Source organism: Canis lupus, chromosome 7 (assembly GCF_003254725.2).
Source record: "Canis lupus dingo isolate Sandy chromosome 7, ASM325472v2, whole genome shotgun sequence".
Classification (NCBI taxonomy): domain Eukaryota; kingdom Metazoa; phylum Chordata; class Mammalia; order Carnivora; family Canidae; genus Canis; species Canis lupus.
This window is the reverse complement of record NC_064249.1, coordinates 29,762,639-29,782,644: the sequence shown is the minus strand read 5'-3', so window position 1 is coordinate 29,782,644 and position 20,006 is coordinate 29,762,639. Positions and strand designations below refer to the sequence as shown.

Here is a 20,006-nt window from a genome sequence, read left to right as displayed (position 1 = left end):
GCACTTCAGGCATAGGGAAGAGCTTTTGCTCAGCTTGTGATGGAAGGGAGCACAGTCAGTGTGAGGGTGTGAAGGGGATTGAGGACAAGATGAGGTTAGAGAGGCATATGGGGCCTGGGGCCTGTTGGGTTTCCTCAGCACAGTGAATGGGGTTTTGTTTTTATTCTCGGAGCAGTGAGAAGTCAAGCAAGGAGTTTTATGTAGATATGATGTATGTTTTGTAAAGGTCACTCTGTATAGAGTGAGTGTGGAGAATAGATTGGAGGAACTCATTGGGAATAGGGGTAGACAAGTGTCCTGGGTCATGATGTGACCCATGGCATTTTGTGTTGTGGGTTGTGGTCAGAAAATTGTGGAAATCACTGATCTGGAGGCTTCTAAGGACACAGGTCTGTTCTGGGGTTCTGAGCCAATGGGAAGGAACTTCATACTGAATGGGGAGGGCCTAACACAGAAGATCCTTAAATCATTCCCTCCAATCTTGGGGCTTTGGCCAGAGATGGCAGATGGGTTTCCTAGGATGGCTTCACATCTCTAGGCCCAGAGACAAAGAAACATCTCAAGGCTCTAAGTCAGTGCTGGAGCCAGGATATAAATCCACTCCCTCTGAATCCCTTGCATGCTACTTGCTGAAAGGAAGGAGACAGAAGAAAGCAAATTGGCTTTTGAGCACTCATGATTGCTCCCAGGGGCCCATCCATGCAGAACAGGCACATCTGCTAGGGCTTCATCGGTTGCCAATGACCATGGGCAGGCATAACGCCTCATTTTAACTTCACAAAGTCCCTCTCCCAAGTCTTTCCAGTCCAAAGAAGAGCTTTCCCAGTTCTAAAGATTGGTAGGATGGAAAGCTGCCTAGTCCTACCTTTCCAACATTTGCTGTGTCGGGCAGACTTTAATAGAAGCTCCCATACTGCATCCAGGTACTTGTGGATCAAGCTCAGAATCAGGGGCTTCTGAAAACATCAGAGCTCAGACATTTGGGATGCTGAGTGTGTTGTAGGCACCCTGCATTTAGAAATTGGACATATGAGCTGTGGAGAGCTGGTTCTCTTGGTTGCCACAGAAACCAAATCGAGCTGGATTTAGCATTAAATTATAGGGTACACACAGAGATGGAGTTAAACATTTGTCTACTACTGCTTTTTTCTTTTCTTTTCATATTGAGCCTTCCCAGCAAGTGGTAGCAACACCTGTGAAGCTAAATGGGGGCTGAACAATATGTTGTGCCAAAGGAGTGGGGATTCTGGAAGCTTCATAAATGGCAAGGACACAGATTTCCACCAGAGGCAGGATTATTGCGTAAGCATCTCCTCCCCAGATTCCTGGTCCTGCCAATTCAAAAGGAGTATCTCAGGGAGGATAGAGAAGAGAATTGGATAGAGTCGAAAACTATAGCTTCCCATATGGTTGCCTCTAGGGACATGTGGCTACCGAGCACTTGAAACGTGGCTAGTTCAAGTTGAGATGTAAAACACATGCCAGATCTCAAAAACAGTATGGTAAAAAGAATGTAAAATATCTCATTAATTTATAATACTGATTACATTTTGAAATGATAATATTTTGGATCTCTTGGGTTAAATAAGATATATTACTAAAATTAATCCCATCTGTTTCCTTTTACTATTTTTAATGTTGCTACTAGAAAATCTAAAATTACATATGTGGCTCACATTAATATTTCTACTGGACAGTGTGAGTTCAGGAACTCTTATTCTAATGCTGGATTGATTTGCCATCAATGACTGTTTAATCTAGAGATATGTCAGATTTTTTACCTTCAAGGTATTAGGTAGCTCTATCTTAGTCACAGGTTCATTATGAAGATTTGATTGGCCGCCAGAGAGGATTCTGTAGTGCATTGTCCAGATATCCCCTTAAGGGTCAAGGTACTCATTCCTCCCATTGCTAGAGTGTTGGTTGCTGATGACTCATTGTTGAGACCTTGTCAAGAGTTCTTGCAGCTAAAGGGAGGTGGGTTGTGTTCTTTCAGGTGGGTCTGTAAAATGCAAGGGGTTAGTCTAGTATCAAGCAGAGGCAGGGCCAGAGATCTCAAGGAAGCTACACAAGCAAGTGGCTCAGACCCCTTGTCACCACTACTATTGCTGCTCCTTAACCTGACACCTATGCCTATGGTTGCAACGGAGCCTCACTTATGAACAGCTTAGGGAGGAGAAGAAATATCAAGTGTGGTTTATGAGATGGCTTGACTCTGTATGTGGGTGCAAGCTATAATGGATTTCTTTGAATTATGGCCCCACTTGCCAGTGGCTTATAAAGAAAGAGGTGAGAGGAAAGCCTCTCAATAGGTGGGGCTTTGAGTGGTAGTCCTGGCCATCCTTTCCGTGTGGAAAGAGAACTGGACTGAAATAGTGATATCCACAGACTCATCGAGAAATAGTGAAGGGTGTGGCTGTTGGTAGGTGCCTGCAGAGAAAAAGATGGAAAGATTTAGGGCATGGGGGACTGGGGAAGAGGCATGTAGATGGACTTCCGGGAGGGGGCATAAAGAGTTAGGATCATTGCATTTCATGTTAATTCCACCAGAGCACAGCCACGGCAGGAGAGGCTGCACTGAACAACTAAGCAGACAAAGTGACTCAGCTCACTGACGTCAGCCAGCCTCTGTTCTTCGGCCACCTTCGGTGTTTGAACAGTGGCTATGGGAATGGAGCAGTGGTTCCATGGTGGCAGGGATCAAGACAATCCATATGGTATACACTCTAAACAACCACTAGAGGAGGCTGGGAACCAAGTGGGTAGCAGTGGTCCTGCTTACCATCCCTCCCAGGGACCCACCTGTGATATTTGTGCTCCCCATCCTCACAGATGCAGACTCTGTGGGTCTAAAGAGGCTGGTTCCCAGGGAGGTGGGGAATGCTTACACCAGAGAGTACAGCGGGGATCTTCTGATCTCTTCCAACTCCTGGTACCAGGAGATCAGCAGGCAAGGAAAGAGGTTGCTGCTTGGGCAGGAGCCATTGACCCTGGTCATCAGGAGGAAGTAGTACTATTGTTACATAAAGGGGAAGGAACTGAATATGTTTAGCATTCAAGTAGCCACTGGGGCATCTCTTGGTACACCCCTGCCTGATATGAGGTAAATGGGCAAGTGTAACAGCCATGCCAGAGAATGGTGTGATGTGGTGACCAGGGGCTTGGTCTCCTTAGGGATGAAGGTCTGGGTCACTCCACTAGGTAAGCTACCTAGAACAACAGAGGCGTTGGCTCGAGGTGAGAGGAATCCAAAATGGATAGAAGAGGACGGACAGAGATGGTGAGGTTCAGTTGTAGCCTCAAGATCAGATGTGGGAGTAGTAGTTTGTCTCATTAATCTTCCTCTGGTAGTTTCCTCTTGAATAAAACCACCAGAAGAGCATAGAAGTTGCTCCCAGAAGGTCACACTTATAATATGAAGTAAATGATCCAGGTGGTATGAAAGCTGCACTGTACAGGATGCTGCGGTATGCTGCCCAGAATTCCTGTAGGGGACCAAGGCACTTATTCCTCCAAGTGCTGAGTGTTGGCTGTTAATGACTCACATCTGAGTCCCCCTCTAGGAATTAAGCTCCTCCGAAGGTAGCCTGAGGTCACAGCTCCTCCTGAAGGGAAGCCCACATCCAATGACTGGTTGGTGTGGAATATGGCCTGGCGCATTTGTCTTGATTCAGGACAACTTTGTAAGGAAGTCCAGCTTCTGAGCTTCCTGTATTACTCAACTTCTCCCTCTGCTTAATTTTGCTTCTCTTCCTTAAAGGTATTATTACTAAGTGCACCCCCAGTAAACTTCCTGTGGACAAATATTGGTGGGCTGCCCAACCTAGAAGTGATGCTTCCTCTTACTGTATGGTGCAACACATATTGAACTCAGCCCCAGGAGCTCTGGGTTCTAGTCAGGGCTCTGCACTTCATGGATTGGGCTGGAACTTAACTTGCCTCAGATTCTACATGTGACTCAGGTTATTCATGTGTAAAATGGTGATTCCGAGGAAGGAGCTGGGACCAGGTAATCTAAGATCCCTTCCAACTTTGATTTTGCATATGCGTCAAATGGATGGGGGTTGGGGATAAGAGTGACATGAAGAAGTGGGAAGACCTTTGGGAATCTTTGAGCTTTCTCCACTTTACAGATGAGGGGAACTGTGGATCAGAAAGGTTAAGTGAGTTTCCCATGGCTGCCCTGCTTGAACATTAGCAAGACTGGAATTTGGATTGGGCTTCTGTTTGCTACCATCTGGGGTTTATCCCCTTCATTACCTCAGATGTCGGTCACTATGGCAACTAGGGGTGGGTAGCAGAGAAGATTTTCAAGGTTGGCTGGAGGGTCCTGATCAACCAGCTGCTCCTGGTCATTCAAAAATCTTGACCAATGTTCCAGGAGGTCATGGCCTTAGTCCTAGAGCAGTGTTGGCGATGCAGGTGAATCCCCTGGGATCTTGTTAAAGGATCAGAAACACCTGGGAACTTAAGATTACCCTCACAGATTCAGATTCAGCAGGTAGAGCTGGAGCATCTCTAATCTGAACAATGCTCTGGATAATTAAGGTCACCACCAATGTTTGAGAACCATGGTTGTGTAGCAGTGATCTTCACAGTTGCAGGTCTTTGTGAATAAATGGAGTGGGGCACATGACCGCTGCATGCAGAAGAGAGAGGCATCGTGTAGCCCGGCTGTCTTTGGGGACACAGCTGTTGGAGCTGCTCTGAGTGTGCCCCATGGGCCAGACACAGACAAGCACAGAAAGAACCGCTGGGACTTTAAGAAACTTGCCTTAAAAGTTATAGTTTTATTAAAACAATCAAAAGATAGAAACAAAATATGTGCTAATTTATTAAATATATTCTCAAAGTACTTCTAATAACAATTAGAGAGCTTTATCTCTACCTCTAGGTTGACAGTGTGAGTTGCACATGGGGACATTTTGTGGTCATCACCATCGCCGTACCACTGACAGATTGTGAACTCAGCGTCCTGTGTAAAAAGCGTTTTTCTGTTCCCAGAGTTTTGTTCCAGGGCTTGACCAAGATGCCCATATAGGTGGTGTCAGCATTCTGCTAAATGGCTTCCTTAGCCTCTTTAGGGTGCAAAGGCCCAAATGGTTCTTTGGTGATGTTATGTGGAGCAAAAGGGACCTGCCTCCCCTTAAGTGTCTCCAGATGGTTCACCTGTGAGCCAGCTTGCTGCTCAAAAGACACCCCTTGTATCCCCTGCTGCTCACCCCTAGGTGCCTGGCCGATGGGAGTCCTCGGTGCCTGGCAAAGAAGGTTCTGCTGCCTCTGCATGCTCCGTGAGAGAACCTGCAAGCAGAGCCCAAGGCCATGGGTTTCGCTCATGCCAGTTTTAAACATTTTAAAAAACTTTATTATTATTATTTTTTTATTTTCCCAGTTTTATTGAAATATAATTGAGATATATAATACTGTGTAAGTTTAAGGTAGGTATGGTTCCGGATCTTACACTTACATCTTTAATCAATTTCGAGTTAATTTTTGTGAGTGGCGTGAGACAGTGAGACAGGGTTTCAATTCCACTCTTTTGCATGTGGATGGCCAGCCTTCCCAGCACCTTTATGGAAGAGACTGTCCCTTCCCCACTGAGTGTCCTTGACTTACAGTGTCTTTAATGAAGTGAAGGGTGGAGGTCTTGATGTTGCTTCCCTCTCTTCCCAGCCTTTCCAAGGCAGCTTCCCTCCTGGTACTCCCTGGAACTCCCCCCAAGTTATTGTGGCTTACATTTCAGCCCAGAGTCCTGTCAGCTGCCTTCAAGATTTCTGCCTTTCATCCTCCTCCTGCTTTATCAGTAGCTTGTTTTGTTAAATAAATTGTCTAATTAATTAAACACCTGTTGACCGCAGAGCTGATTTTTGCCACACACTACATCGGTGAGGAACAAGATGGGCCTGATGACCATCTGGAGTTTGTTGAGTGAATGAAAGTGGTGATAATGGCTGACCTCCACTGAGTGCTTCCTGGTGAGGTCTAACTACCTTATTATTGCAGTTAATCCTTCCATGTTCCTATAGTATCATGCCCATCTTACAGATGAGAAAAGTGAGACACTGAGTGACTTATGGGAGGCCATGGAGTCTCATTTGATGGAAATTGCGGCATTTGGCTTTTTTCCTACCTCTAGACTGTGAAGGTCTGGCTCTGCTTGTAAGGTTCTTTATTGGGGGTGGGATGAGAGCAAAGAGAAATAGAATTCATGACTGGATCTTTTCTCTTTTATTTTAAGAGATGAACATTCAGAAGTTTTGGGGAAACTCTGACAATTCTAAAATCACCCTATTTGTTATCTCATATATTTATTGGAGTGATCAGAAATAAAATGGTCAAGTTAATAATGGCTGATGTGATTCGGGGAGGGACTGTGAGTAGGGGAGGGAGACTGCCAAAGGACCTGGGAAGCCTGTGTTCTTTTCAGTCTGGGAGACATGAAGTCCCCAGGAGATCAGTAAGTAGTGACAGCTGAATTTTTTTTCTTTTAGAAATAATTGACACATTATGTAAGTGTAAGGTGTATAACGTGTGGATTTGACACATTTATATATTACAACATGATCACCGCTGAAGTTTTCAAGAGGCCAGGGGAATGGATTGATTTCTGAAGCCCTTGAGAAGAAAGTGGCATGTGGGGCGCTCACCCCAGAAGCTTAACTGGTGGCAAGCCTCCTGGACACAAAGATTCAGACACTGAGCTACCTTTCATGGGATTGGGCTCTGCGAAGGGAGATAACATTTGAAGACAAACAGCTGCACTACAAAGCATGAGGCAGGAGAGAGGGGGCTGTAGCTGGGGCCGGCATGGTGAGATCAGCAATGCGGCAGGGAAGAGAATTCTGCAAAATTTCTACTGCAGGCGAAGAGAAAGAAATCCAAATTGCGTGAATTCAACCCAACCTCTACTTGGCGTGAGAGAAGTCTGTGTTGGAATAAAATGGGGCCACTTGTGACCTTGGACATGCCTCTTTGCCATTCACATCCACAGCTGAACTAGTAGTCTCTAAGGCGACTTTCCATTCTGAGTGGGAAAGGAGAAACCCGGCAGTAGGGAAGGAGAAAGACGCTGTTAGGGGCTCTGGCAGGGTTCTCCTGGGGAAGGCCACTGGTTCCCAGTACGACATGGGGTGTGGGTACTGGTTTCACAGGTGCCATGTTTTCCCCTTGGGGTGGGGAATCTGACCCCTTCAGACACTGAACTGCTTAAAAATAACGGCATTGCGGTTTTCAGGGGACATCCTTGCTGCAGGTGGAGGGAGCTCAGAGACAGCAGGTGGCGCGCTTTCTCCTAAAACAGCTTGGCTTGCAGACAGCGCAGAGCATCTCCGCAGTCCCCAGGCCTCTGGGGACCACAGCAAAATGGGCTGGTCGGGACCGCTCCTCAGGCATAACTGCCCTCCCTCGGACACTCCCTGCTGGGCTTGGGCTAAACACTGCCAAGATGAATGTGCACACTCCCCGCCCCCCCCACCCCGTTTGCAATGGAGAATCCTTTGCAATGGAGAACCCCCAGCATCACAAATGCTGACTGCACTGGTCTGGGCTTCAGATCACCACAGGGGAGAGTCACACCATCTCTGGGTGGGGTAATCATGCTCATCACTTACCCCATGGGCAGCTGAGGGGTCCAGGTCCCCCTGCCATGTTGGACGAGACAGTGTTCCCTGGGGAACGTAAGGGAGGAAGGCCTTGGGAGAACAAACCCCTTACCTGGAGGAGCCGGGTTTTACCTGGGAAACGTTGCAGTTTTTCAGAGAAGAAAAATCTGAAATTGGATCTTCTTTGAAAACATGTTAAACAGAAGCAAGCAAGTGAACAAACAACAAAATAATCTCATAATTAAGCGAAAAGATCACTGGAATGGTATTCAGGAATCTGGCAGGTTCACTAGCCAGCTGTGTGACTTTAGGCAGGTAACTTATCTCTGGTCCTGTCTCACTTTGATCATCAGTAGTAATTCATTGGTAATGTCTCTTTTAGTCGAATAGTGTGTGTGTGTGTGTGTGTGTGTGTGTGTGTGTGTGTGTGATGTGCGTTCTTGGGGACTGAGGAGGCCCCTTCACTCTGATTTCCATTTCAATCATTAAAGCTCATGGTGACCACACATAGAGAAAAGAGCCATGCCACCTTCATCATTCTGGGACCTGAGGTGGTTCCTTCAGGAGCATCATAACCAACATACATGTGCTTATGATCTTCATTTAGTTGCTGAATAGCCATGTGCCTCGCATCAAAGCCCCAATCTCCTGGCTTCTCAGGGACAAAGCCCCAATCTCCTGGCTTCCACAAACCTAGTTCCAACAGAGAGAGATAGAGCTCTTCCTTTACTCCTGGGGCATTGGAAGCATTTGGTAGAGGTGAGGGGAGAGAAGCCAGGGAGGGTGACAGGTGGTGGGGTGGGGAATGCAATGCTACACCCCTGCTTAACAGGCTTGCAACTCATCAATCATTGTCAGCCATCAGAGAATAATTGAGTATCTGCTGTGTGTAGGCTAGGTGCCAGGGACGTAGCTAGAGCCCTACGTGATCTTTGTTCTGGAAGAGCCCATCGACTTGCCAAGATAAAATAGTCAGTTTTTCCCTTCAGCTCAAACAAGCATATTTAGGCTCTAAGGGGCTCACAGAGGTGCTCTGCTCAATGGGTTCTCCCTGCCTGCACCTTCCACCCCACATAAGGCCTGGTGGGACGCCATCAGTAGTGAAAAGGGTGCTTTTCAGTCTGAGGGGCCCAGCTTTGCATTGCTTTGCCCCGGGGTCCAGATGGTCACCAGGCTGCCCTGCTGAGGACTTTGTTTGGCAGGAACGTGCTCTGATTCCTGAACTGTAGTTTGAGGATGAGATGTGGCCAAGGCTTAAAAACCCTGGGATAAAGCAGCTCTTCTGCTTGTTCAGCAGCATCAGGCTGTGAATACTCCACGCTGTGAGGCCTGGGCCCAAGACAGCAGCAGCGCCTGGGGTGGGGGGGGAGGTGGATGCTGCGGGGTGTCCGGGCGGCCCCGCTGAGCACTGCAGGCTGCTGGGTGTCCGGGCGGCCCCGCTGAGCACTGCAGGCTGCTGGGGAGCTGCTGACTCATCGTAGCAGCCATGTTGCGTTAGCAACGGGAACAGCTCTGGGGATTCTTTCTTATTTTAAAGGACTATGTGATAAAACTTTGGAGACAACAGAGGAGGCAATGAGATGATGCTTTAAAACTTGATTCTAAACAGCAGCTGTTACAAAGCATTTCCATCAGAATTCTTTTTTTCTTTTTTTTTAAAGATTTTATTTATTTATTCATGAGAGACACACAGAGAGAGAGGCAGGCTCCGTGGACTCGATCCCGAATCCTGGGATCACTCCCTGAGCCAAGGGCAGGCGCCCAACCGCTGAGCCACCCAGGCGTCCCTCCATCAGAATTCTTGAGCAGAAATTGCTTTTACCAGCCCCAGAAGGACACAGCCACTCTGGGACACCTATTCCACTAGTCAGTATAGATGCAGCAAACATTTATCATTGTCCTTAGATAATAAGGGGGGAACGAGAAAAGACCGTGGCCTGTGTGGGAATTACTACACGGCCGACACTTAGCCTTGCTCCAGGCTAGGCGCAGCGTTCTGCGCACACCAGCTTATGCAATCTGCAAGCCTGCAAAATAGCTCTATTGTTTAACCTATTCTATCAGGTGGGGATGTGGGATGCGACCTCTGTAAATTCAGAGCCAGAGCTCTTTACTTCCGTGCCAGGTGGCTATTTGGGAGGCAGAAAAGCTCTGCCTCCCAAAGAAGCGACACGGCCACCAGGGTGTAATACAGGGTGACACATGGTTGAGTACTAAATCATGTTTATAATATAAGCATTTACACGAGTTCAGAATAAACCCTTGTCGATGTCGATCTATGGTCCTGCGTCAGCTGAAGTGTACTGATGTACTTACGCTTAAGCGGGTATTGAGCCTGTGGAGGAAGTTTCTGAGGAGTCTGAGGGTCACAATGAGAACTGTCAGGTAGGGAAGTGGGAGCAGCGGGAAGTAAACCAGGAGCAGCATCATATAGAGAAAAGGAATTCTAAGAGGTAAACAGGACCCATTACTGTCCTGTTCTGTCTTCAGCGGGTCATCAGTTGCATTAAGGAGAAGTCTGTGGGCTGTTTTGCCAGATGATAATAGCAAGGTTTGGAAGCTCTTTTATTTTCACTTAGAGGTGCTGCCGTACATTGCTGGTGGGGATGACCAGAATGACTTGAGCCTCTCTGGTTTCGAAGATGGTGAATCCTCTTGGGCTGCTGTTGGAGCAACTTGTCTCATGAAACACAAGAAACGCTTTTGCCTCTTGGCTGGTAGACAGATTTTTCCAGGGACATAATATGCTAGTGCTCTGACCCACTTCCCAAGATTTCCCACACTTTCCAGATTTGGACTCACGGATTCATATGCCAGTGTCTCTTTTCTCCCTTTCTCTATTATTTAGCTATGCAGACATTGTGCAGTCTACCTGCTGCTAACTTTTGGTGGCCCTTGTCAGGGGCTCTATAACCTTTCTCTAACTGGCTGACACCTCATAGGGATTCTAGGAGCTTACAAATTATGAACAAGAGACGAATGAGATAAGGTGAAGATATCTGTCTTGGACAAAATTCCTTTGATGGAGCACTAGAAAAGTGACACATGAGCCCAGGAAGACTTCTGGGATGACTAAGGAGGAAGAAACTTTTCTTTTCCATGAATGCAATCGCTTTGGCCCTGTTCTGTGGGAATAGAATAATTAAAGGGGTGATGGCGGGTCAGGTACAGGAGAGAATGGGTCAGAAGTTTGAGCTGAGGCGAAGGCGGCCATAAATGACTGATGACCATGTTAACTCGTCTCCAACTAAAGGGGATTTGGAGGTTTTAAATATAATTCTCAAGTAATATTCTTATATTCAAAGGCCTCTGTTCAGAGAAATTGTTTTTATTGTTGCTTTTAAATTCTAAATATGAGTCTGTTCCTGTCCAGTACTGCAAGAGACCTTGTAAAAAGCAGGTGCTGTCACAGCATAAAGGGGAAGCCATGGCCCCAGGAACCCACTGTTTCAGAGCAAAACCACCACCTTTCTGGTGGTGTAGCATTCTCTCCATGTGGTTAGATTAACTGGGGAGTTTTCTCTCTTTGGGGCTCTCCTTGGCCTATTTCCTGATGCATCCAGTGAGAAAGTGAGAACCATAACCCTTGATTGCTAAGAATTGGCTCTAAGAATGGGTCTGAAATAGAGTTACTTACAAAATTGTTAATTTCTCTAGTGCTAGATGGGGTCTCATTCATTGCTTTTTCCTTGGCACCTAAAACAATGCCTGAAACATCGGAGTAAGCCATTTTGAACAATTTGTGCTTTAGGATTGGCTATGTGAAAGATATAAGATCTAAGAAAATGGTGCCCTATCTCCTTTACCTCTGAATATTTTCTCAGATAATAAGATGTTGGCAGATTTGTGGTGATTCTCAAGGAAGCCGGGGAATAGGACTGCCAAATATGGAGGATGACGAGTTATCTCAGAAATGGAGGGAAAGGAATTCCCTTAGGAGAATTTATTGAGGTTTTGGTTTCTGCAAGGACTGTGTGGTATAAAGAGATGGGTTGCCAATGTTCCTGCCATGAACATTGGCAGGGAGTGTTTTCTCAGAGGACGAGGTGTTTGTCAGGTGAACTAGGCAGTGTGTGCACAGCAGGCGTGGCCATCCAGGGAACCCCACAGGTGGGCAGGGCGTGTGGGCGTGGTGTAGCTGGAGCCCAAGTGAAAAGGGGGAAGAGGCTGGGGGGGTTTTAACAGGGCTGGTGTGATCACATTTTCCTTTAGAAAGATCCCCCTGGAAGTAGTGTAGAAGGAGACGGAAAAGCAATGGCAGAGGCATAGGACCAGCCAGGGATAAAGGATAAGGGTGGTGTCAGTCAGTGTGGAGGGGAGTCAGATGAGGAAATAATGAGGTGTTACACTTGACTGAACTTACAAATTGACTGGGGTTGGTGGTGAGTGAGAAGGACAAGTCTAGGAAGGTGAGTGTTCATGGGCCTGAGGTCCTGCTCTAAGTGACAAAGTTCTTTGAGTCATTTTTAATATTAAAAGCTGATAGAAATTTGCAAAAAATCATATTAGCATTTGCATTGTTATGAAAATGATTTTTAAAACCAGCTAAAAGACATAACTTTCCTTTCCAAAACGTCAGAGGAAATTGGGACTTTAGAAAAATGCACCTGGTCATGCATGGTTTCGGATGCTCCCCACAAGTATATTTTTTGAGAAGCGTGAGAGTCCTCTGTGATCTGGCCACAACCCACCTTCCAACATCCACTCAGAACAAACTGGTCTACTCCTGTCAGCCCCCGGGGCCTCATCACAAAGATTATGCTTATCTGGTATTGTATGTGTTTAAAATTTCTTTCCATTTCTCTCTCCCATCTTCAAGGTCTAATGCAGATATCTCCTCCTCTATGCAGCCTTCCAGGCCCCGTCTGATTTCCTTTCTTTTCCGTCTCTGAAATCTTGCAAACTTATTTGCTTCCTGGGATTTAACCACAGATAAAACCATAAATAAAAATTGCTAAAAAACTTATGGAAGCTACTACTACTACTGTTATTATTGTGGTACTGAGGTTGTGTGCTCTGTTTCCCCAAGCAGATTACAAGTCCCGTGAGGTCAGAAACTCTATCATCGATGTTGTATTTACCACAGCACTCGGCTCAGTAACTACTTTGTGAATAGATGCAGTCATTCTATAAACATATAAAACAAACTCATGGCCAAGTAGAAGAAATAGAGGATAACTTTTTTTTTTTTTCAGAATATATTTGTGACTTTAAATTTCATGTCTGTTTCCATTAAACAAAAGCTTTTACTTCCTCAGCAAAGCACATTTAGATATTAGAAAAACTAGTATCCTCTTCCCTCAGGTCCATTCTGCTTTCCTTCCCTTTGCTGGGTCATCTCAGGTAGCTGTGACTCTGACGTTGTAAAACTGTAAGCACCTTCTCAATGAAGCCTGCCTGAGCTCAGGTCATAGCTGTGTAGTCAGACATTTCTCTGCTTGCAAAATCAGAATGTGGGGAAGCCAAGAGAGGTGTGATGGGAGATGGGAGACAGCTTTCTGAAGACATCAGTCTGGACACAGGAATCTTCTCCCAAAGCCCTCCTTCCTCCGCTGCTCCCTGCCTACCTTAAGGGTCCCTCCCACCAGGTCACCCTTGATTGTTACTGCTCTGAGGTGCCCAAGGGTGGAAGCTCCCCCAGGGGATGTCTCTGTCTATCCAACTCATTATTATATTCTTAATTATACGACATCTCTTCAAACAGGGTGAGGGGTCCATTTCTTGAGACAACACAGGAAAAATGTGCCAGAAGGAGGTAGAAGGAGACAAGGATCATGGGGTACTTTTTTTGTTTGTCTTCTGAAGCTCTGCATCTGGTAAACAAGGAAGCAGACATCAGAGAAGGGAGAAAATGCAGTTGCTGGTGAGGTTGTTGCTGCAAATAGGCTGAAGGAGGGAAGTTGGGCACAGATGCTGAAAGGTGAGCATGGAGTTAGTGGTGGGCACTAAGCTTTGGAGGGATGAATACTTAGGTCAGTGGCTGTGGATTCTGGGAACTAACTGGAGCCTTGCGAATTCATGTCCTCTTTAACACCATCGAGAAAACCTATCCTGGGTTATCTACTGGATCTCTGAGTGCTTTGACTTTAGCCCTGAGTTAGTCTCCTGTGGCTGCTTTAACAATTGAATACAAACCTAGCAACTTAAGACAATAGAACTATGTTATCTTGCCCTTGTGTAGGTTCGAAGTCTGACATGCATCTGCCTCACTGGGCTAAAATCAAGGTATTGCCAGGACTGCTTTTCTGGAGGCTCTAGGAGAGAACCTGTTTTCTTGCCTTTTCCACCTTCCAAGGGCCACCCACACTCCTTGGCTCATGGCCCCTTCCTCCCTCTGCCAATCCAGCGATGTCACAGTCTTGGACCCTGCTCTCCTTGTCACATTCCTTTCTCTCACCTTATCCTGCTGCCCTCTTCCATAGCTGAGGACTCTGTGACTCTACTGGGGCCATCCAGATAGTCTGGCAGGATCTCCCTAGTTTCAGGTGAATACAAAATCTGGGGATTAGGACGTGGACGTTATAGTGGGGACATTGTTCTGCCTGCTGCACTCCCTGGTGCTACTAACCCAGGTCCAAGTCACCATTATCCTTGCCTGGCTTACTACAAAAGCATGGATTTGGAGTCAGACTGCCTGCATTCAGACTCTGGCTTTGCGGTCTATTAGCTGTATAACGCATTAGGAAGACCCTTTCTCAGTGTCCATCTCCTAGCTGTGAATGGGGGACATGAATGGTACCAGCCTCACAGGGTTGTAGTGAGGATGAAACACATACTTGGCATGTTAGTAAATACTCAGTTAGCCATTATTGTCATTAGCTCGTCTCGCTGCTTCTACCCTCAACCTTATTTACTGGATCCTCCACACTGAAGCCAGGGCCATGTTTCTTCAACACAAGCTGACTGTATCGCTTTTCCCATGCCATGATATCGTTCCCATTATGGTCTTTGCTATCCATCTCGTACTTTTCTATCATAGCAGATGATCTGAAGTGTGATGGAGTGTCTGCATATGCTGTTCCTCTTTGGACTTCCTTCCTTCTCTTGATTCTGTGTGCAACTTTACTAATCCTTCGTAGCCAGTTTTCTGACATCATGAGCAGAGCTGGTTACCCACTCACTCTTTCTATGTCAGATATGTGCTCCTGCCACACACCACTCAGTGCTCTGAGTGTGCACCAGCCTGGCAACTTCTCACCGGCAGAGACCACATGCACCTCTGCCTAGAGCCAGCCACACACCAGACACTCAAGAAAAGTATTGAAAGCACGTAAATGGAATTTTTTTTTTTGAAATTAATGTGTTTCCCCTCATGTATTCCTTTACATATTTCCTCTCCTATGCTGCCAGAAGCATCGTTTGCCTCAGGGAGTACTAGGGATTTTATAACAGAAATGCAAACAAAGCTATTAAATATCCAGTTTGTGACACCCAGAGTAGAAATTACTTTGAAAAAAATCTTAGGTATTTTTGTTGTTGTTTTGTCTTTTTTTTTTTTTTTTTTTTAATTTTCATTAGTTTTGAAAACCAGGCTTTACAAATGAGAAAGAGGTTTTAAAAACTTGTTTAGCTCTTTTTACCATATTAAAAGCCAGTTTGGTTGGTATAAATTATATTCTTCTATAAGAGTAGAGAGGAGACCGTTTTCTGCACTTGAGAGTGAAGATTTGTGGTTCCGAAGACAATATGTTGTAGAGGATACAAAATGAAAATCTCCCCCTTTGGATTCTGATGGGTTCTTGGAAGGGGGGAAGTGGTTATGGAGAACTATGGCACGTGGTTCTGTCTCCAGGTAGACAGATGGAAAAGGCAGAAACAGGGGCATTTTCCTTTTGGGACTCAGAGGAATGCATCCTGGAGGAAGTTCCCTACATTGCATAAAACATTATATCAGAGTGAAGTAAATGCTGAGGTATGGTTAGGCAGCAAGGAAACTTTGAGTTTAGCTCCCGGGGGTCTTTCTGTGCTTCCTAGTGAAGTGAGAAGAATCCAGAAATTCCTCCCTGGCCTGCTGACTCTTGTAGAAACAGTTGATAGTGCCATGGGCTACACGGTAGACTCTGGCCTAGGGGTCAAGTGGCCATCACAGCCAGAGTTCAGAGGGCCATGCTAGGCTAGTGAGAGCTGATGTGGGACCAATCAGTGAGGAGACCCACTAGGCTCAAAGCAAATCAAGAGAAGGCAAACTGTGAATTCGACCAGCTGTTGACTTTGGCTGTGGGCACAGGCTGAGAGGGCACTGAACAGGTGGACAAGAAACCACCATGCTCAGGAGGCCCATGAGGATGTGAAGAGAGGCACCCAGACCCACATGCAGATCTGAGGTCTCCCCCACCACCACGATCTCTGACATCTGTACAGACACTGACTTGGGTAGCAGAAGTGGGAAAGGAGGAACTCAGAAAGCCTGGGGATCTATATGCAGAAAAACTTTACAATGGAAGAGAGATTATTTTAAATTAAAATGATTAATAAATACTAGCTGGGAAGGTTTTATTTTTTCTTGCTATACACTTTTCATTGACTGTGTTGCTGGCCTAAGAGTGAGGTCAGTGAAGCGCCAGCTGTACCACAGATACCGTGTCTCAGACTTGGTTCCTTGTGAGCCCAAGGTATCTAGGAGTCCTTCTGTTCTGTCCCTGAAGGTAAGAATGGCTTGTCCTCATGAGCACAGCTGTCTAGAAGTGTCATGCTTAGCATGGGATCTTTTGAATCCCTTTCCTAATGGAACTAACAGGGCCACATATAGCCCTCCTTACTCATTTTGCTACAGGCATTTTCTTTTTTCCTTTGCTGCAGAGTGAAAAAGTTCATGGCAAAATTAACTTGGGATCCTAAAATGTTAAAGGCCTTCTTAAGACTGTTCCCAGTTTGCAGATGGGTTATAATTAAAACGTCATTTGCAAGTCGGTTGTTTTGGAACTCAGAAGGGACCATTTTTGCATAGAAATAGTGTACTTACTGGTGACTAGGCTCCCAGACATGTATATCTCAAAATGCAACCAGAATACAGTCTATTTTAAGTAAATAGTTAAGACCATGATGGTACCATGCCAAAGATTAAACAAAACAGAAAAAATAAGATTAAACCATGTTTATTTTTAATGTAGTGTCTGAGGAAAAACACATTTAATTAAAAAGGGATAAGAAGTGGGATCCCTGGGTGGCGCAGCGGTTTGGCGCCTGCCTTTGGCCCGGGGCGCGATCCTGGAGATCCGGGATCGAATCCCACGTCGGGCTCCCGGTGCATGGAGCCTGCTTCTCCCTCTGCCTGTGTCTCTGCGTCTCTCTCTCTCACTGTTGCCTATCATAAAAAAAAAAAAAAAAAAAAAGGGATAAGAAGTATATGAAGATTCAGAAGATGATTTCTCAGCAATTTTGAGGGCTTTCCTGGCTCTTTGTAAATCTGATTTTCATTGAAAGTCTATAAATTTATCTTCTTTTGTTATTGCTGCAGGCATTAATCTTATGCATATTGGCAATGAAAACAGATTTTACATTATTTGGGGCAGCGGAGATTGGGGAGAACTGCTATTATGTGCCAGGCCCTCACGCATGCACTTGAGGTACATCAGGGAACAAAATAAAATTTCTGCCTTTGAGAAATTTCCTTTCTTATAAGAGTATTCAGGCAATAAACTAGTGAAGGGCAGATATATATGTAAACAAATAATCAAATAGTGGTAAGTGTTTTGAAGAAAAAAATTGGAGTGAGAGATTAGATTTTAGATGTAGTGACCAAGGAATATCTCTGTAATGGAGCTGATACCTGATAGAATTTCTCAAAGAAGCAAGGGGCAGTCAGTGTAGATGTGGGGGGAAGCATATTCCAGACGGAGGCCGCTGCAGTGCAAAGGCCCTCAAGCAGGGATGTGCTTGGGCATATCCAAGGAAAAGCAGAAATCTAATGTGAGTGCACTGGGGTTAGCAAGAAGAACAGTGGCCAGGGAGATAGAACGGCCATGGAAAAGACTGGATCTTAATCTAATGGAGATTTTTGTGTGTGTGAAATTCCAAGTTTTTCTAAGAGAATTGAGAAAAAATTGGACACAAGACAAGGAGAGCCAAAGTTGGATACATTTGATCTTTCATGGTAGAAATTTCTACACTCTTCGTGATAAAAGATGGATAAGAGAGGGAGAGAGCATTTTTGTCATACCCCAGAGTAAACAGATTATAAAATAGTAGGAGGGTTAACTAGTGAAAGTTGTGGGAGTAAGAGACTTCCCGCACTGGCCACCAGATGGTGTGTTGAGTCCAGGGCAGCTTGGTTGGTGTCAGGAGCAGACGTGGACTGGGGAGGGAACAGAGCAATCACAAATTTCCTCAGACTGAGAAAGTCTGCGCTTCTGTGAAGTAACTTGTCACTTGCCGAAATACGAGAAATAATGGCTTTAAGGTAATCGGTAGTGTAATTGTGAGTAATTTACATATTCCTTTGTTGTTCTGATGATGATGGTTCCCTCCTCCCACCTTATCGTCCATATATATATATATATATATATATTTTTTTTTTTTTTCAGAAATGAAGAGGGAGCTGAGACTGCCATGTGGTCTGGATAAGATTCTACTCCTCCTTTCCCAACATGCACAGTGTCACCACAACTACCACACCTGACTGCATTTGGTCCTTGAGCCCATTTGGCATGAGTTACCACAATTCCTTCACTCTCAGGTCATCCCTCAGCTTTAGAAGCATCCCCATAATGGTCTCTGTAGGCTGTGACAATTCTTCCTCTGATCTGCTTCCTCCCTATCCACCTCCCTGCTTCATTGTTCTTCATGACACTTAAAGCATCTTCCACTTACGTAATATATATATGCTAATGTAAGCTCCATGCAGGTGATGGTCTTTGTTCTGTTCATTTCTATATTCTCAGGATAGTGACAAAGCGGTGTTTAATAAATATTTGTTGTGAGGTTAAGCATTGGTCACTGGGAAGGACAAGGCTTGGTCTGAGCAGGCACAGGCATGAGAAAGGGAAGATAGGATGTTTGAGAGCTTCCATAGACAAGGAGACTATTTCTTGATGCCTGCCAACCTCTGTGTTTGTTTGTGTTTGATCCCAAAGACACTGTGGAGCTTTTATTAGAAGAATGGCTTAAACAACAAGTTTCACATGATCCCTAGTGTTCTGGAGTATTTGACATTTGCTTTTAGGCTTTTCAGCAAGCGGGGCTGGCTACCTAGAATGAGATCACCATGGGTAATAGTACAATCTAGGTTTGTAAGTGCTTGGGATATTGCTCTTCTCCCCATTCAGATAAGGAGGACTTTGTAGCATGGATTTTTGTATCCCCTGTTTCATACTCTAATAATTGGTTTGAGGAGTTCCTCCCAGTCACAGTTTGTATAGCTCATATAAGGTCCATATGGCTGCTGACCCCCCTACCCCTTGGCTGGACAAGTATGGTGGTAGCTACCTTCAAGACAGCAGGGAAATAACCAGCTATGGGAGCAGAGAGCCTGCCCATCAGACCTTTAGGATCTTCCTTCCTTCTTTTTTTTTTTAATTTTTAATTTATTTTTGATAGTCACAGAGAGAGAGAGAGAGAGAGAGAGAGAGAGAGAGAGAGAGAGGCAGAGACACAGGCAGAGGGAGAAGCAGGCTCCACGCACTGGGAGCCCGACGTGGGATTCAATCCTGGGTCTCCAGGATCGCGCCCTGGGCCAAAGGCAGGCGCCAAACCGCTGCACCACCAGGATCCCATCTTCCTTCCTTCTTAAGTTTAGTGCTTTACAGACTGTGAGTACCTTGAGGGCAGGGTTGGGTCTTGCTCATCTTTGCAGCCCCACAGACCCAGCTCTCCCTCCCCGCCCCCAGGAGGCATATACATCTATAGTGAATGGTGACCCTGGCTGATAATTGGTCTGGTGGGTGACAGCTCGCAGTTGTAACAGGGAGGGCCCAATTTGGGCAGCAGGCTGTGCCTTACTTAGGCCCCTTGCTGGTAAGCATCTTCCTCCTTGATTTGCTCTATTCACTTTGTGTCATCTGCTACATTGCTCTGGAGAAGTGTTGCATCACAAGAGTTGGGTGGATGTCTATAGAATATTTAAAAAAAATATTTTTTATTGGAGTTCAATTATTTTTTTAATGTTTATTGAGAATGGGCTGAGAGAGTGCTGCTCCAAAGGGTGTGTCTTTCTGACTGCCACGTCTTTGGCTGACAGAAGGACCCTAGACTACAGCTGGGCAGGGTTGGGGGGGTGGGAAACTCACTTTTTAACTCACTTTTTGCCTTTTCTCATTGACACAACCTTTTCAACTACTGTCCCTTTTTATGGACAGACAGACCTGCAGTGACGTGGATGAGTCCTGGTGACAGAGTGGACTCCTTCTGTGGTCTTTGGGTAACAAGGACTATGATGTCACCATGTGATGATTTCAACACCAATACCTG

General features: G+C 45.6%; 1 protein-coding gene across 2 annotated transcripts in view; it reads left to right on the top strand.

Moving 5' to 3' along the window:
- The window catches only part of LOC112648226 (lymphotactin-like), a 172,254-nt gene that overhangs the window by 46,520 nt on the left and 105,728 nt on the right, over positions 1-20,006 (top strand). The gene's annotated exons all lie outside the window — the stretch shown is intronic.